Source organism: Hyla sarda, chromosome 4 (genome assembly GCF_029499605.1).
Source record: "Hyla sarda isolate aHylSar1 chromosome 4, aHylSar1.hap1, whole genome shotgun sequence".
In the NCBI taxonomy this organism is placed as follows: domain Eukaryota; kingdom Metazoa; phylum Chordata; class Amphibia; order Anura; family Hylidae; genus Hyla; species Hyla sarda.
In genome coordinates this window covers 83256906-83271371 of record NC_079192.1, presented here as the reverse complement: position 1 = coordinate 83271371, position 14466 = coordinate 83256906, and positions in this window count along the sequence as shown.

The window sequence follows — 14466 nt, the reverse complement described above, 5'->3', positions numbered from 1 at the left end:
TATCTATCTATATTATCTATCTATACATCTATCTCCTAATATTCTTTAGTGAATAATTGCATAGGTGCATATTCGCATATTCTCATATTTGCGAAAATTCTCTCTCCAGTCTAAAACGGTAAATAGTATAGGAGTCTACTTTAGACCACAAGCTGGAAGCAGGGAGGGATGAGATCATATAAAAAGGGAATATATAGTGCTATATTCGCCATATTCGCAAATATGCAAATATTGCAAAATTTGCAAAAAATATTCGAATTGTGAATATTTGCGCTCAACACTAATGAATATTATACTCAGTAATAATAATATGTTTTAGTATTATATATCGGCCTTTAATTGTAGTAAGTAAAAGTTACGTTTTAATCAGGGGAGTTATGGTGTAACTTTCTGCCGTTTGGGAATTGGTATTGCTTGCCTGTTGTGTAGTCAGCCTAAACGACTACTCCACAACTTGAAGACAAGCCCTATTCTGAATAAGTGCAGGGTCATCAAAGGTCAAAATAACAAACTACAGCTACACAGTCAGGTCAGGAAAAACTGTCAGAACACAAAGGGTAAACACCCACTAAATATAATACTACCAGGGAGACAGACTAACAGAAAGGATTCCATCATTCACACTTTCAAAATAATAGAAAGCGCAAATGGCATCTGCAAAAGTTTGGGCACCCTCCAGAATTTATAGCGTGTACTGCCCCCTTTGCAAAGCTGAGACCTGCCAGTGTCATGGATTGTTCTCAATCATCATCTGGGAAGACCAGGTGATGTCAATCTCAAAGGTTTTAATATGCCCAGACTCATCTGCCCTTGCCCCAACAATCAGCACCATGGGTTCTTCTAAGCAGTTGTCTAGAAATCTGAAACTGAAAATAGTTGATGCTCACAAAGCTGGAGAAGGCTATGAGAAGATATCAAAACGTTTTCAGATGTCAATATCCTCTGTTCGGAATGTAATTAAGAAATGGCAGTCATCAGGAACAGTGGAAGTTAAAGCAAGATCTGGAAGACCAAGAAAAATATCAGACAGAACAGCTCGCAGGATTGTAAGAAAAACAATTCAAAACCCACCTTTGACTGCACAATCCCTCCAGAAAGATCTGGCAGACACTGGAGTTGTGGTACACTATTACACCATAAAGAGAAATCTCTTCTACGTCCTCACCACAAAAATCAGCGTTTGAACTTTGCAAATGAACATATAGACAAGCCTGATGCATTTTAGAAACAAGTTCTGTGGACTAAAGAGGTTAAAATTGTACTTTTTGGCTAGAATGAGCAAAGGTACGTTTGGAGAAGAAGGGGAACAGAATTTAATGAAAAGAACCTCTGTCCAACTATTAAGCATGGGGGTGGATCAATCATGCTTTGGGGTTGTATTGCAGCCAATGGCACGGGGAACATCTCACAACTAGAAGAAAAAATGGATTCAATAAAATTTCAGCAACTTTTGGATGCTAACTTGATGCCGTCTGTGAAAAAGCTGAAGTTAAAGAGAGGATGGCTTATACAAATGGATAATGATCCTAAACACACCTCAAAATCCACAGGGGATTACATCAAGAGGCGTAAACTTAAGGTTTTGCCATGGCCTTCACAATCTCCTGACCTCAACATAATTGAAAATCTATGGATAGACCTTAAAAGAGCAGTGCGTGACAGACAGCCCAGAAATCTCAAAGAACTGGAAGACTTTTGTAAGGAAGAATGGGCAAAGATACCTCAAACAAGAATTGAAAGCATTTACAAGCTGTGATACTTGCCAAAGGGGGTAGTACAAGATATTAACTCTGCAGGGTGCCCAAACGTTTGCAGACACCATTTTTTTGTTTTCTGTTATTTTGAAAGTGTAAATGATGGAAAGAAAATCTAACTTTTGTTGACATATTATAAGAATGTCTAATCTGTAATTTGATGCCTTTTGGAGATTTTTCCATCTTTCCTTGGCATCTTTATGCACATTAATACAAATTTTTACCTGGGGTGCCCAAACTTTTGATCCCCACTGTATATAGATTTTAAATTTTTTTTATTTAAAAAAAAATTCTGAGCTATAATGTGACCAAATATCAGCAATTTTGACTTTGGTATCCCCTTAAGGATTTTGTATTTTAATTTTTTCCTCATCCCCTTCTAAAAATCATAACCCTTTCAATTTTGCACCTAGAAATCCATATGATGGCTTATTTTTTGCGCCACCAATTCTACTTTGCAGTGACATTAGTAATTTTACCAAAAAATCCACGGCGAAAGAGAAAAAAAAATTATTGTGCGACAAAATTGAAGAAAAAATAGAATTTTGTAACTTTTGGGGGCTTCCGTTTTTACCGTATTCTGTAGGTCCATAAGGTTAAAATGATACCCTACTTATATAGGTTTGATTTTGTCGCACTTCTAAAAAAAATCGTAACTACATGCAGGAAAATGTATACGTTTAAAATTGTCATCTTCTGACCCCTGTAACTTTTTTATTTTTTTGCGTATGGGCTGGTACGAGGGCTCATTTTTTTGTGCCATGTTCTGAAGTTTTTATCGGTACCATTTTTGTGTTGATCGGACGTTTTGATCGCTTTTTATTCATTTTTTTTATGATATAAAAAGTGACCAAAAATACGCTATTTTGGACTTTGGAATTTTTTTGCGCGTACGCCATTAACCGTGTGGTTTAATTAATGATATAATTTTATAGTTTGGACATTTACGCAGGCGGCAATACCACATATGTAAATTTTTATTTTTATTTACACAGTTTTTTTTTTTTTTTATGGGAAAAGGGGGGTGATTCAAACTTTTATTAGGGAAGGGGTTTTTTTTCACTTTTTTTTTTGCAGTGATATAGCTCCCATAGGGGGCAATAGCACTGCACACACTGATCTCTTATGTTGATCCCTGCAAAGCCAATGCTTTGCACGGATCAGCGAGATAGAGGTTCGATTGCTCAAGCCTGTAGCTCAGGCTTGGAGCAATCAAACCCCAATTGGACGCCACGGAGAGAGGTAAGGAGACCTTTATCTGCGTCCCAGCTGATCGCGACTGAGCTGCTGGGAAGCGCTTACAATGATCCATGCCGCACGCTGTTAGCCCAGGGTCCCGGCTATTGTTAACAGCCGGGACCAACCGGGCTCAGGGCGTACAGGTACGCCCTGATTCCTTAAGAGGGTATTTATTAACGTTAAGGATGGCCACTATCAGTCATTGACTATGAGTGCAAAACTGCTGATAGCAGTCATCACTTACAGTCTATGAAGAGAGCACAGCTCCTGCGCTTTCCCAATATTCAGAATGCCGATCATGACGTAAATGTACGTCCTGGTGTTTTAAGTACCAGTGCATCAGCATGTACATTGATGTTTAATGTCCTTAAAGGGGTTTTACCACAATCTATCATCTTTGATTGCGGAGTCTAAATGGTTATTACTTAACATTGGCTTGATCGACGATGTTCTACATCAGCCATGGATCCCGGACCAAATGAATATGAAGCAAGCTCAGCTCCTGCGCTCACTTCATAGACTTGCAGAACGGCTGTGTCATATATACGGCACCAGTCATTAAGGGGTTTAGCTAATTTCAAGGCAGAATTAGATTTGTGATACAGGTGATACATCCCTTGAAATGTTCCACTGTAGTTATTACAAAGATTTTCATAGATATAAAGTGAGAGATTTATCAAAACCGATGTAGAGGAATAGTGGAGTTGTTGCCCATAGCAATCAATCAGCTGCCTACTTGTATTTCTCAGAGGACCTCTAGTTGCTATGAGAAACTGGTAAACTTTTCCCAAATATAGCATCAATGTTACAGAAAAATGGGATCAAAGAGAAAAGCTCAAGTAACTAAACGAAGCAGATTTCTGGCACATTTGGTACAGCAGAAATATAACTCATCTGAGCTCTAATGGTTTGTTGGAAACACCTGTGCATATTATATTTCATGTGTATTTAATCCAAAACATTAAGTCAAACAGAATTCTTGGATCCATTTTTAAATGCTTAATATACTGTACATAAATTAAAACAAAAGAAGACAGGCCTGTTATTTCTTGGCAGAGTCCAAAAGACACATTTTTGTAAATGACAGGAACTATTTTTTTTAGAATATGTAAACAGGAATGAGTTACACTCTTGGTCAGGTCTTCAATTGCAATATATTTCACTTACATTTCAATTGTTCCTTCCCAGTGACAATTGGCTGAACATTTTTAAATGCATTGGTCTTTTTACCCAATCAAAAAAAAATCATAAATGCAACATTCACAATCATTGTTTGAGGAGCCACATGTTGCACTCTATTTCAGGATATGATGCTAAACAGTGGGGGGGGGGGGGGGACCAGGGATGTTAGGGCATTAGAAGACTTGGCTACTTAAAGGGGTACTCCGCCCCTAGACATCTTATCCCCTAGCCAAGGATAGGGGATAAGATGTCAGATCGCCGTGGTCCTGCTGCTGCGGCACGTGCTATCATTACTGCACAGAGCGAGTACGTCACGGCTCCACCCCTTGTTACATCACGGCCCTCCCTCTTAATGCAAGTCTATGGCATGGAACGCCTCCCACAGACGTGTATTGAGGGGGGCGGGCCGTGACATCACGAGGGGTGGAGCCGTGACGTAACGATGCTCCGGCCCCTGTACTGCACGTCATTACGCACAGAGCGAACTCGCTCTGTGCAGTAATGATAGTGCGGTGCTGCAGCGGCGATCCCGGGGTTCCCCAGCAGCGGGACCCCGGCGATCTGACATCTTATCCCCCATCCTTTGGATAGGGGATAAGATGTCTAGAGGCAGAGTACCCCTTTAAGTTAAATCACTGTCAGCTAATGCTTGGGTTAAATCAATACAATATATAACATGTACCAAAATGATGTAAAAATTATAACTTGTCCCTCCAAAAAACAAGCATTGTTGTTGACGGTAACATTAAAAAGTCATTGCTCATATAGATGATGAAAAATAACACCAAAAAAAGTTAAAGGGGTTAGGCTATCTGATGAAATAATAATAACAATAAACATCTTCTTTCCTCCCTCGCTCCCCTGCAGACTGTTATTGCGGTACCCAGTTTCCTCTTCCACTTTACTTCCTGGAGCTGCTGACATTTCTGCTCATCCAATCATTGGCAGAAGAAACACATCGCTGGGGCATTTGGCAGCAAATACAGCTGATATACATCCGACGGCAAATTTATTTTAAAAAAAATGTAAAAAGTAGTAAAATGAAACAAAACCTATATCATCTAATGATCTACTGCAAAAATGTGTTGTTGTCTTTTTTTTAAATTTATTTTATTAAACAAAAGCATTAGATGTCAGTGTAACATAATGGAAGGGGGGCACCTAAGGGTAATTTTACAAAGGGAACCATTCAGTCTAAGGTCCATATGGATTTAAATATGCCTTTAATAACATAAGTTATGGTGCCAAGAACCTTATGAATGCTGGAACACACTTTCCTCAAGAATTTCACAGGTTGATGCTGCCACCATACTGTACTTTGGGATAGGTATTCTTGGGGTGAGAAGTTGTGTTGCTCAACACATAACATTCCCTATGATGGCCAAAAAGTTCAGCTGCAGTCCCATCTGACCAGAGCACCTGTGTTTGGCCACATGCTGTTGGGTGAACTCCTTCAGTGTTTCCCTAACCCCTTAAGGCCGCAGACAATTTTAGTTTTTTGTTTTTTCTTCCTCGCCTTATAAAAGTCACAACTTTTTTATTCTCCATCTAGAGAACCATATTAAAGGAGATCTGTAGTGAAAAGTTTTCCATTACCTCCGTACCCGGGCTGCAAAAACTAAAAAAAAACAAAAAACTTTAACTCCCCTTGCGACGTTCCCCCGTTGTGCCAATATTGGCATCCCGGTCCTCCGTTGCTGGTCTTCTTCCTGCTTCCTGGGGACAGTGAGTCATACTGTGCTCAGCGTATTGCCGGCCGCAGCAATGTCCCGCTTCGGGCCAGTTATAGACTGAGCGCACTGTCATGTAGGGAGCCGGGGCCCCGCCTTTTTCCTGCTTCCCTGATCACCGACTGAGGCGGAACATGGCTGCGGCTGGCGATTCGCTGAGCACAGTATGACTCACTGTCCCCAATGCAGGAAGAAGACCAGCACCGGAGGACTGGGACATTGATAACTGCACAATGAGGGAATGTCAGAAACGGAAGTAATGGAAAACTTGTAGCCCGGGCAGGGAAGTAATGGAAAACTTTTCACCACAAACGATTAGCCCTAATATCGCCCCATATACAGAAAAATGAAAAAGTTATAGGTGGTCAAAATAGGGTGATTTTAAACATACTGACTTTTTTTTAAGTGGTACAATAATAGAAAAGTATGTAAACATTTTAATTGTATTGACCCAGAGAATAAAGAACACGTCATTTTTTCCACAAAGTGTACAGTGTGAAAACAAAACCTTCGAAAATCAGCAGAATTTTGGTTTTCATTTAAATTTCCTGCCTAAAAAAATAATTTTATGAGTTTGCCGTACATTTTATGGAAAATGAGAGGTGTCATTACAAAGTACAATTGGTCATGCAAAAAACAAACCCTTGTATGGGTCAGTAGATGGAAATATAAAAAAAAGTTATGGATTTTAGAAGGTGAGGAGGAAAAATGAAAACGCAAAAATAAAAATGGCTTGGTCCTTAAGGTGAAAATGAGCTTGGTCCTTAAGGTGTTAAGGCTTGTTTTTTGCAGGACCAATTGGACTTTGCAACTTTGCAATGACACCATTCTTCAATTTTTCCATTAAAAAGACTGGAAATGCATATATATATATATATATATATATATATATATATATATATATATATATATATATATGTTTTGGTGTAAAACAGAGATTCAAAAAGGCCATTAGCACTCTGGGGCTTCCTGGGTAAGAAGTGTGCAAAGTAACTCATCATACCACCTTCTCAGGTAGCATGCCTTAAGATCAGCCCTGGCTCCAGTTACAAAGTCTCAGAAGCTGATTGGGATGATGATGAGAGACCTGTGATGAGTTACTTTGCATATTTCTTACCCAGAAAGCCTGCGGAGGGCTAATGGCCTTTTTGAATCTCCGTTTTACACCGGAAGCAGTGTTCCTCTCCCTTAGGAAAATACTTTACCCCTTAAACTATTAACAGGTATCTCATCCTCAGCCAAGCCAGAACACCCTGTCCTGTACTGACGAGGGGCAAGCACCCCAAAACAGCTGTCTGCAGATGGGTCCTCTCCCCTTCTGGGGAGAATTCTGGCTCGGCATACAATCCCAATCAGTTTCTGAGATTTTGTAACTGGAGCCAAAGCCAATCTTAGGGCATGCTACCTGAGAAGGTGGTGTGATGAGTTACTTTGCATTATATATATATATATATATATATATAGAGAGAGAGAGAGAGAGAGAGAGAGAGAGAGAGAGAGAGAGAGAGAGAGAGAGAGAGAGAGAGAGAGAGAAAAGGCAGCTGCAGCACACCAGAGTATCCATAAATGAAAAATGTGTTTAACTCCAGCTAAAACATAAGACAATGTTTCTGTGGTCTCACACCAACTTTCTCATGTCAAAGTGCAAGTGAATAGCAGTTGTTTAAATAAGCATGATCACGTGATACAGATATCAATTAAATTACAGTATAATTAGTCCAAACATATAAAGTCCAAAAAATATAATACAAAGGGGAAACATATCATTACAGTGTTACAAAGTGTCAATTAGAGATGAGCGAATTTACAGTAAATTCGATTTGTCACGAACTTCTCGGCTCGCCAGTTGATTTCTTATCCTGCATAAATTAGTTCAGCTTTCAGGTGCTCCCGTTGGCTGGAATAGGTGGATACAGTCCTAGGAGACTCTTTCCTAGGACTGTATCCACATTTTCCAGCCCACCGGAGCACCTGAAAGCTGAACTAATTTATGCAGGATAAGTAATCAACTGCCGAGCCGAGAAGTTCATGACGAATCAAATTTACTGTAAATTCACTCATCTCTAGTGTCAAGGTTCTACAGGGGTGAATTATGTGTCCCCACAATGTGCAAACTTATTAAAATCAACAAAATATGCATAATCATAGCACCTGATAATAATGTATAATTAACTAAGTAAGGGCAAAAGAGTATGTGAGTAGTATGAAAAGTGAGTGTCGCAGTAATAGTAGTGTGAACAAGGTCAACAGGAATAATGCAAAATGAGAGATATGAATAGGAAAAAGTAAAGAAAAAGATAGAAAAAATATGAAAGAAAACTGAAAGTAGAAAAGAAAAGTGTAAAAGAAAAAATACATAAAAGTAATAAAATATTATAAAGTAAGAAATAAAAAGAAAAGAAAAAAAATGTTTTTTAAGGCAAAAACTCTTAAGTGTGAGTTATATATTCCAATGTCAATTATAATAAATGCTGTTAGTTAAGGCACAACTTCAGCATGGCCTCTGAGAATTTTGGACCCAGGACCAGGGTCCCTGAGTTTGTCTGCACCCACAGACTTTCCCTCACTTGAGAGTGCTGCTTCAATCTTATATATATATATATATATATATATATATATATATATATATATATATATATATATATATATGAACTGGAAAGGCATATATGGAAAAATGATGCTACAGTTTTAAATTACAGTTTTTTTTTTTTTTTTCCTTTCCTTTTCTTTTAATTGTTTTCAATAAGATACATAGTACATTCTCAATTTCTTAATACAAGTTTCATATTACTATATTTCTCCCTACCCCTAATAACCCACCCTCCATGCGTGCGTGTGTGTGTGTGTGTGTGTGTGGTGGGGGGGCGGGGGCGGGGATTTGCACTTTAAATTACTGTAAATTATGGTTTTTTTTGGTGGCTTTTCTTTGAGCTTTTTGTAGGCATGCAGAGAAATGAAAGATTCTACTAGCATAAAATCACAGACTAAAAGGATAACAAACAGAGAATTATACTGAAATGTAACTCTATATACTTTCCATGGATGTGTGTTGTATTTGTTTATATGTGTTCATGTATAGCAGTAAGGCCTGCTGACAAACTCTGTGTGTGATGCCATTGCAATTGTCTCCACACTGTGATAGTGACACAAGCAGGTGTTTGCACTGACTTATTTAGGCAATTCAATGGCTCCTTCATGGCTAGGTTGTGATGCTCAGGATCTGCCAAATGCCGAGAATGTGGAGCATTAAACATTATAAACAAAGGGAATTGATTTACTTAGTTTCATCCATCACTCAGCGATTAAAGGAGAACTCCTGCTACAGACAATTATTATTTATTATTACTTACTTACCATCTTACCATAAATAGGCTACTTTATAATGCATTTACAAATTATAAAATACAAAAACAACATTACACATTATATAATTTGTTATGATACCAGTTCCATATAAGTAGAACCCTTGACTTCAATGGGTAACAACATAATTTGCTTGCAGATTTTCCACTGCAGAATTTCTGCAGGCAGAATTTTAGCTGCAGGAAACCCTCAGGGGATGTCCTAGGTTTGTCTTTTCCCTAAAAGCTCTGTAGAATCTGAAGGGCCTGCATGAACAGATATTTCCTGTACATTTGCATTTCTTCTTCAATGGCATAAAGGGAAATTTTGGTACATAAGTTCTTATCCCCTCTCCCCACAATAGGGGATTGTTTGATCCCAGTGAGGCTGTCTGCTTGGCCCCACTGCAATCTCCTACCTGGCACCCCGGCTCTCCTCATGCACGGAGTGACCCTTCGCTCCATGTACTGATTACTGTCAACCACCGGACAAACGGTGGAGCACGCCCCCTCTATATATCACTATGGAAGAGCTGGAGATACACAAGTGCTGTATCACCGACTCTCCTATAGAGATACATGGAGAGGGTGTGTCGGCCACCTCTTCGTGCTGTGTTTGACAGTAATCTGTTTACAGAGCAGAGTTCAGACACTTATCTCCTCTCAACAGAATATGGTATAAGAACTTATGTACTGACATTCACCTTTAATTAAACATGTTCTGTTGTGGTTCACTAGATGTTGAATATTATGGTGGGTTCTCCTTTAGATACATTGGGGGGTATTCATCAAGAGTGGTGTAGGTGAACATCTTTTTATGCCATTGATTCATGTGGTGAAAGCTGTGAACCTGCACCAAATGTTTTACACGGTACAAGGCATGTGATCAATATGGTGCTGATCACATTTCTTACTCCATTTTGTATGGTGAGTCCTCTGCGACTTTTTGTGCAACAAAATGTGCACTTTAATAATGTTGTTTGCAGTTAGTTTTGTAAGCCAAGTCAAGGTTGGTGTAGATTTGCACCTCAGTAAGCGCAGTTGCGACAAAAGATGCAACAAACTGAAAAGTTGCAATTGATACATTCCTGACCACTAGAATAAATTCCTGACCACTGACCACTTGGTATGTTCTTTTTGAAAAACCTTCTAAAGCAAAAGTCGCAATGAAAAATCTAAAAAGAGCATCTGAGACAGTCTGTGATACAAATGTACAGAAATGTATGCCACAAAACCAGGGTAAATCCAATGATAAATTCTCGCCATTGATAGGAGAGAACATGAACACCATGTGATGTCACCCTAACACCACACAGTAATACAATGTGGCCTCTTCTTCTAATAGAGGGGTTCTGAACTGTAGACCCTACTTCTGTAAAGCCCATGTGGTAGATTTATCAAAACCTGTGCAGAAGAAAATTGAAGAAGTTATCCATAACAACCAATCAGATTACTTCATTTATTTTTCAGAAGTTCTCCCTTGTTTATACTGTTTTTTGTTATTATGTTTGTGTGTTATGTGTGTATAAGTATGTGTTTTTTTTATGTGTGTTGTGATTATGTATATATGTATTTTCTTACTTTTTGAGAAGATCCGGAAGCTGGCCCCTTTTTCTTCCAGCGGCTTGCTGTGTAACCTCGGCTTCTGTCATGTTGTGTTCGGTAAGTGGGATGTCGTGGGGTGTGTTCTTGCTTCTGTCCTTCCTATCTTCTGAAGTCCAAGGCAAATCTTTACTTCCTGTTTCTTCCGTGGCTCAGCGACGAATCTGAGGCCTCTTCCGTCGTATGTGCAGGTAGTTTTTATTTTTTTTTTCCAATAAAGTTTTTTTGGTCTAATTGACAAACTGTCTGCGCATGCGAGAGTATGCAAGTGCTACGCTAACAGCGTAGCGTACGCTAGGTCTACGCTAATAGCGTAGCTTAGCACAAACGCAGACATTTGTCAATTAGAGAAAAAAAACTTTATTGGTAAAAAAAAACAAAAAACTACCTGCGCATGCGCCGGAAGAGTCCGCAGATTCGTCGCTGAGCCACGGAAGAAACAGGAAGAAAAGATTTGCCTCGGACGTCATAAGATAGGAAGGACAGAAGCAAGAACACACCCCCCGACATCCCACTTACCAAACACAACATGGCGGAGGCCGAGGTTACACAGCAAGCGGCTGGAAGAAAAGTAGGCCAGCTTCCTGATCTTCACAAAAGGTAAGAAAATACATATATACATAATCAAAACACACATACTTACACACACATAACACACAAACATAATAACAAAAAACAGTATAAACAAGGGAGAACCCCTTTAAAAGTTAAAAAAGCAATTTAATTGGTTGTTATAGGTGTTATAAGCAACTGGTCCTCTTAACTCTACACAGGTTTTGATAAATCTTCCCCAATAATTAAAAATGTATCAACAATGCTGCATATTAAATGACAAACTATATACAGAACACACACAATGTATACAGAACACACCTACTGTATACAGAACACGCATAATGTATCCAGAACACACATACTATATACAGAACACATATACTGTGTTCAGAACACACATAATATCCAAGAGAAAGAAAAAAGGTCGCACTCACCATGATTCTTATTGTTTAGCGAAGCAAAGAAGTGAAACTAGGTGACACTCACTAGGCAGGTAATGTTTGTTCAGGTCAAGGAGACATCAAACAGGTAACGGGCAGAGGTGCTGTGGTGGAGGAGGGGGCTGACCGGAACAAGTTGTTTTGTGCGGCTTGCACAGTTCCTCTAGCTGGAGGATTCCGGCTAGAGGAAGTACGCAAGCCACACGAAGCAACTTGTTCCGGTCAGCCCTGTCCTCCACCACAGCTCCCCTGCCTGTTACCTGTTTGATGTCTCATCGACCTGAATAAACATTACCTGCCTGGTGAGTGTCGCCTAGTTTCACCTCTTTGCTTTGCTGAATTTTATGTCTTCTGTGACTGAGCACCTTCGTTGCAGGCTTCCTGTGAGTCAGTTCCAAGTGCTTCCATGTGCTTCTCTTTGAGCTTAGTCCCGTATTTGACAGCTATTCTCCGCCACTTTTTAATGTTTCTTATTGTGCTTTATTCCAAGCGGGTACAGTAGTGGAGTGACATGTGTTTCACGCTAGTTGCGCATCGTCTGGCTCTATCCATCTTCTGCCATACCTCTCTTTCAATACCCCCCCTTAAGTCCCCTGTTTTCATAATTGATTGCCGAGCCGGTGTGTTCTCTCTGCGCTGCTCACCAGCGCTCCATTAGAATGACGGACCTCCCTCATCTAGACGTGTCCTCCCAGGCCACATGATCCGACTCACGTGACTGCTAAAATTCCCACCAGGGAGGAGAAACTCATCCACTGGAAGGGCCGTGACGGCGTCACTGAAGTGCTGAACACGTGACCGAGTTGCGTGGCAGCTGAGGATCACCTTGGAGACAAGACGCCGCGCTGGGAACAGCAAAATTATTGGCCTCCACCACATATGTAACAGTAAGGAGAAGGAAATGGGAAATCTTTTGGTTTCTCCAATTATGGAATGCTAATCATGGAGAGATATCGCTAGGTGAATGAATTAAAATCAACAACAAAGTACAAAATATTGTGCTGTGTGGAATCTTATAAACACTAAAAAACAATTACAAACCATTAACAAATAGTACCTTCTCCATAGGTCTTAACCTGAATTATTACAAAAACACTCTGCTTCAGTTCGCATAATCCATTTTGCTTTATTCTGAAGTAATAATTTTTGTCTGTCTTCTCTGTTTTATGCAACAGAGACCAATTCTAAGGCTGCAAATTGTAATACAGTGGGGTCGCTATTATGGCACTTTCTAACATGTTCGATGAGACAAAGAGAACAAATGCCCGTGCGGATGGACTTGAAATGTTCACGTATCCTGATATACATGCATCATATACTTTTACCTATATAAAAGTGTCCACATGGGCATTGGATCACATAGACAACAAGATGTCTGACTCTGCATTCTACTCCCCCCAATATAAGGTATTTTGCCTGCATAATCCATTTTGCTTTATTCTGAAGTAATTATTTTTGTCTGTCTTCTCTGTTTTATGCAACAGAGACCAATTCTAAGGCTGCAAATTGTAATACAGTGGGGTCGCTATTATGGCACTTTCTAACATGTTCGATGAGACAAAGAGAACAAATGCCCGTGCGGATGGACTTGAAATGTTCACGTATCCTGATATACAGGCATCATATACTTTTACCTATATAAAAGTGTCCACATGGGCATTGGATCACATAGACAACAAGATGTCTGACTCTGCATTCTACTCCCCCCAATATAAAGTATTTTGCCTGCATATGATATCTGCAGTGGGTACACTGTCTACATTGATAATTTCCTTGTGGTCTTGACCAACTTAACCAGTTTTTAATTGCTTTTTATTTGTATTGATTAGAACCTAGTTCACTACCTATTGTTTTGTTTCTTCTGTAGGAAAAGAGAGGACCTCTTTTAGCTATTTCTGCCAACTCTGGGTCACTTTCTATTATACTCCAGTGTTTTCGTATAGCACTCTGGACTATCTTGTCCATATCACAGTGCTTTAACGAAAACACAAACCTCCTGTCATCTTTTTTTTTGTCTTTTTATTTCTTAATAATTCTTCCCTTTTCAGTTATTTTGCTTTTTCATATGCTTTTTTTACTGACATGGACGGATACCCTCTATTAATGAGCCTAGTTGTTAGCTCTTTTGCTTGCTGATCAAATATATCCTCATTGTGATTTATTCTTCTTAGCCTAATTAATTGGTCATAGGTAGTGATGTTGCGAACATAAAATTTTCGGTTTGCGAACGGCGAACGCGAACTTCCGCAAATGTTCGCGAACTTCCGCAAATGTTCGCGAACCGGCGAACCGGGCGAACCGCCATTGACTTCAATGGGCAGGCGAATTTGAAAACCCACAGGGACTCTTTGTGGCCACAATAGTGATTTAAAAGTTGTTTCAAGGGGACTAATACCTGGACTGTGGCGTGCCGGAGTGTGATCCATGGCAAAACTCCCATGGAAAATTACATAGTTGATGCAGAGTCTGGTTTTAATCCATACAGGGCATAAATCACCTATTATTCCTAAATTCTTTGGAATAACATGCATTAGCCCCCTTTAGGCAGCACATAGAGCCCCCCTTTAGGCATCACATAGTTAGATCCCCCCTTTAGGCAGCACATAGATTCCCCCATATTAGG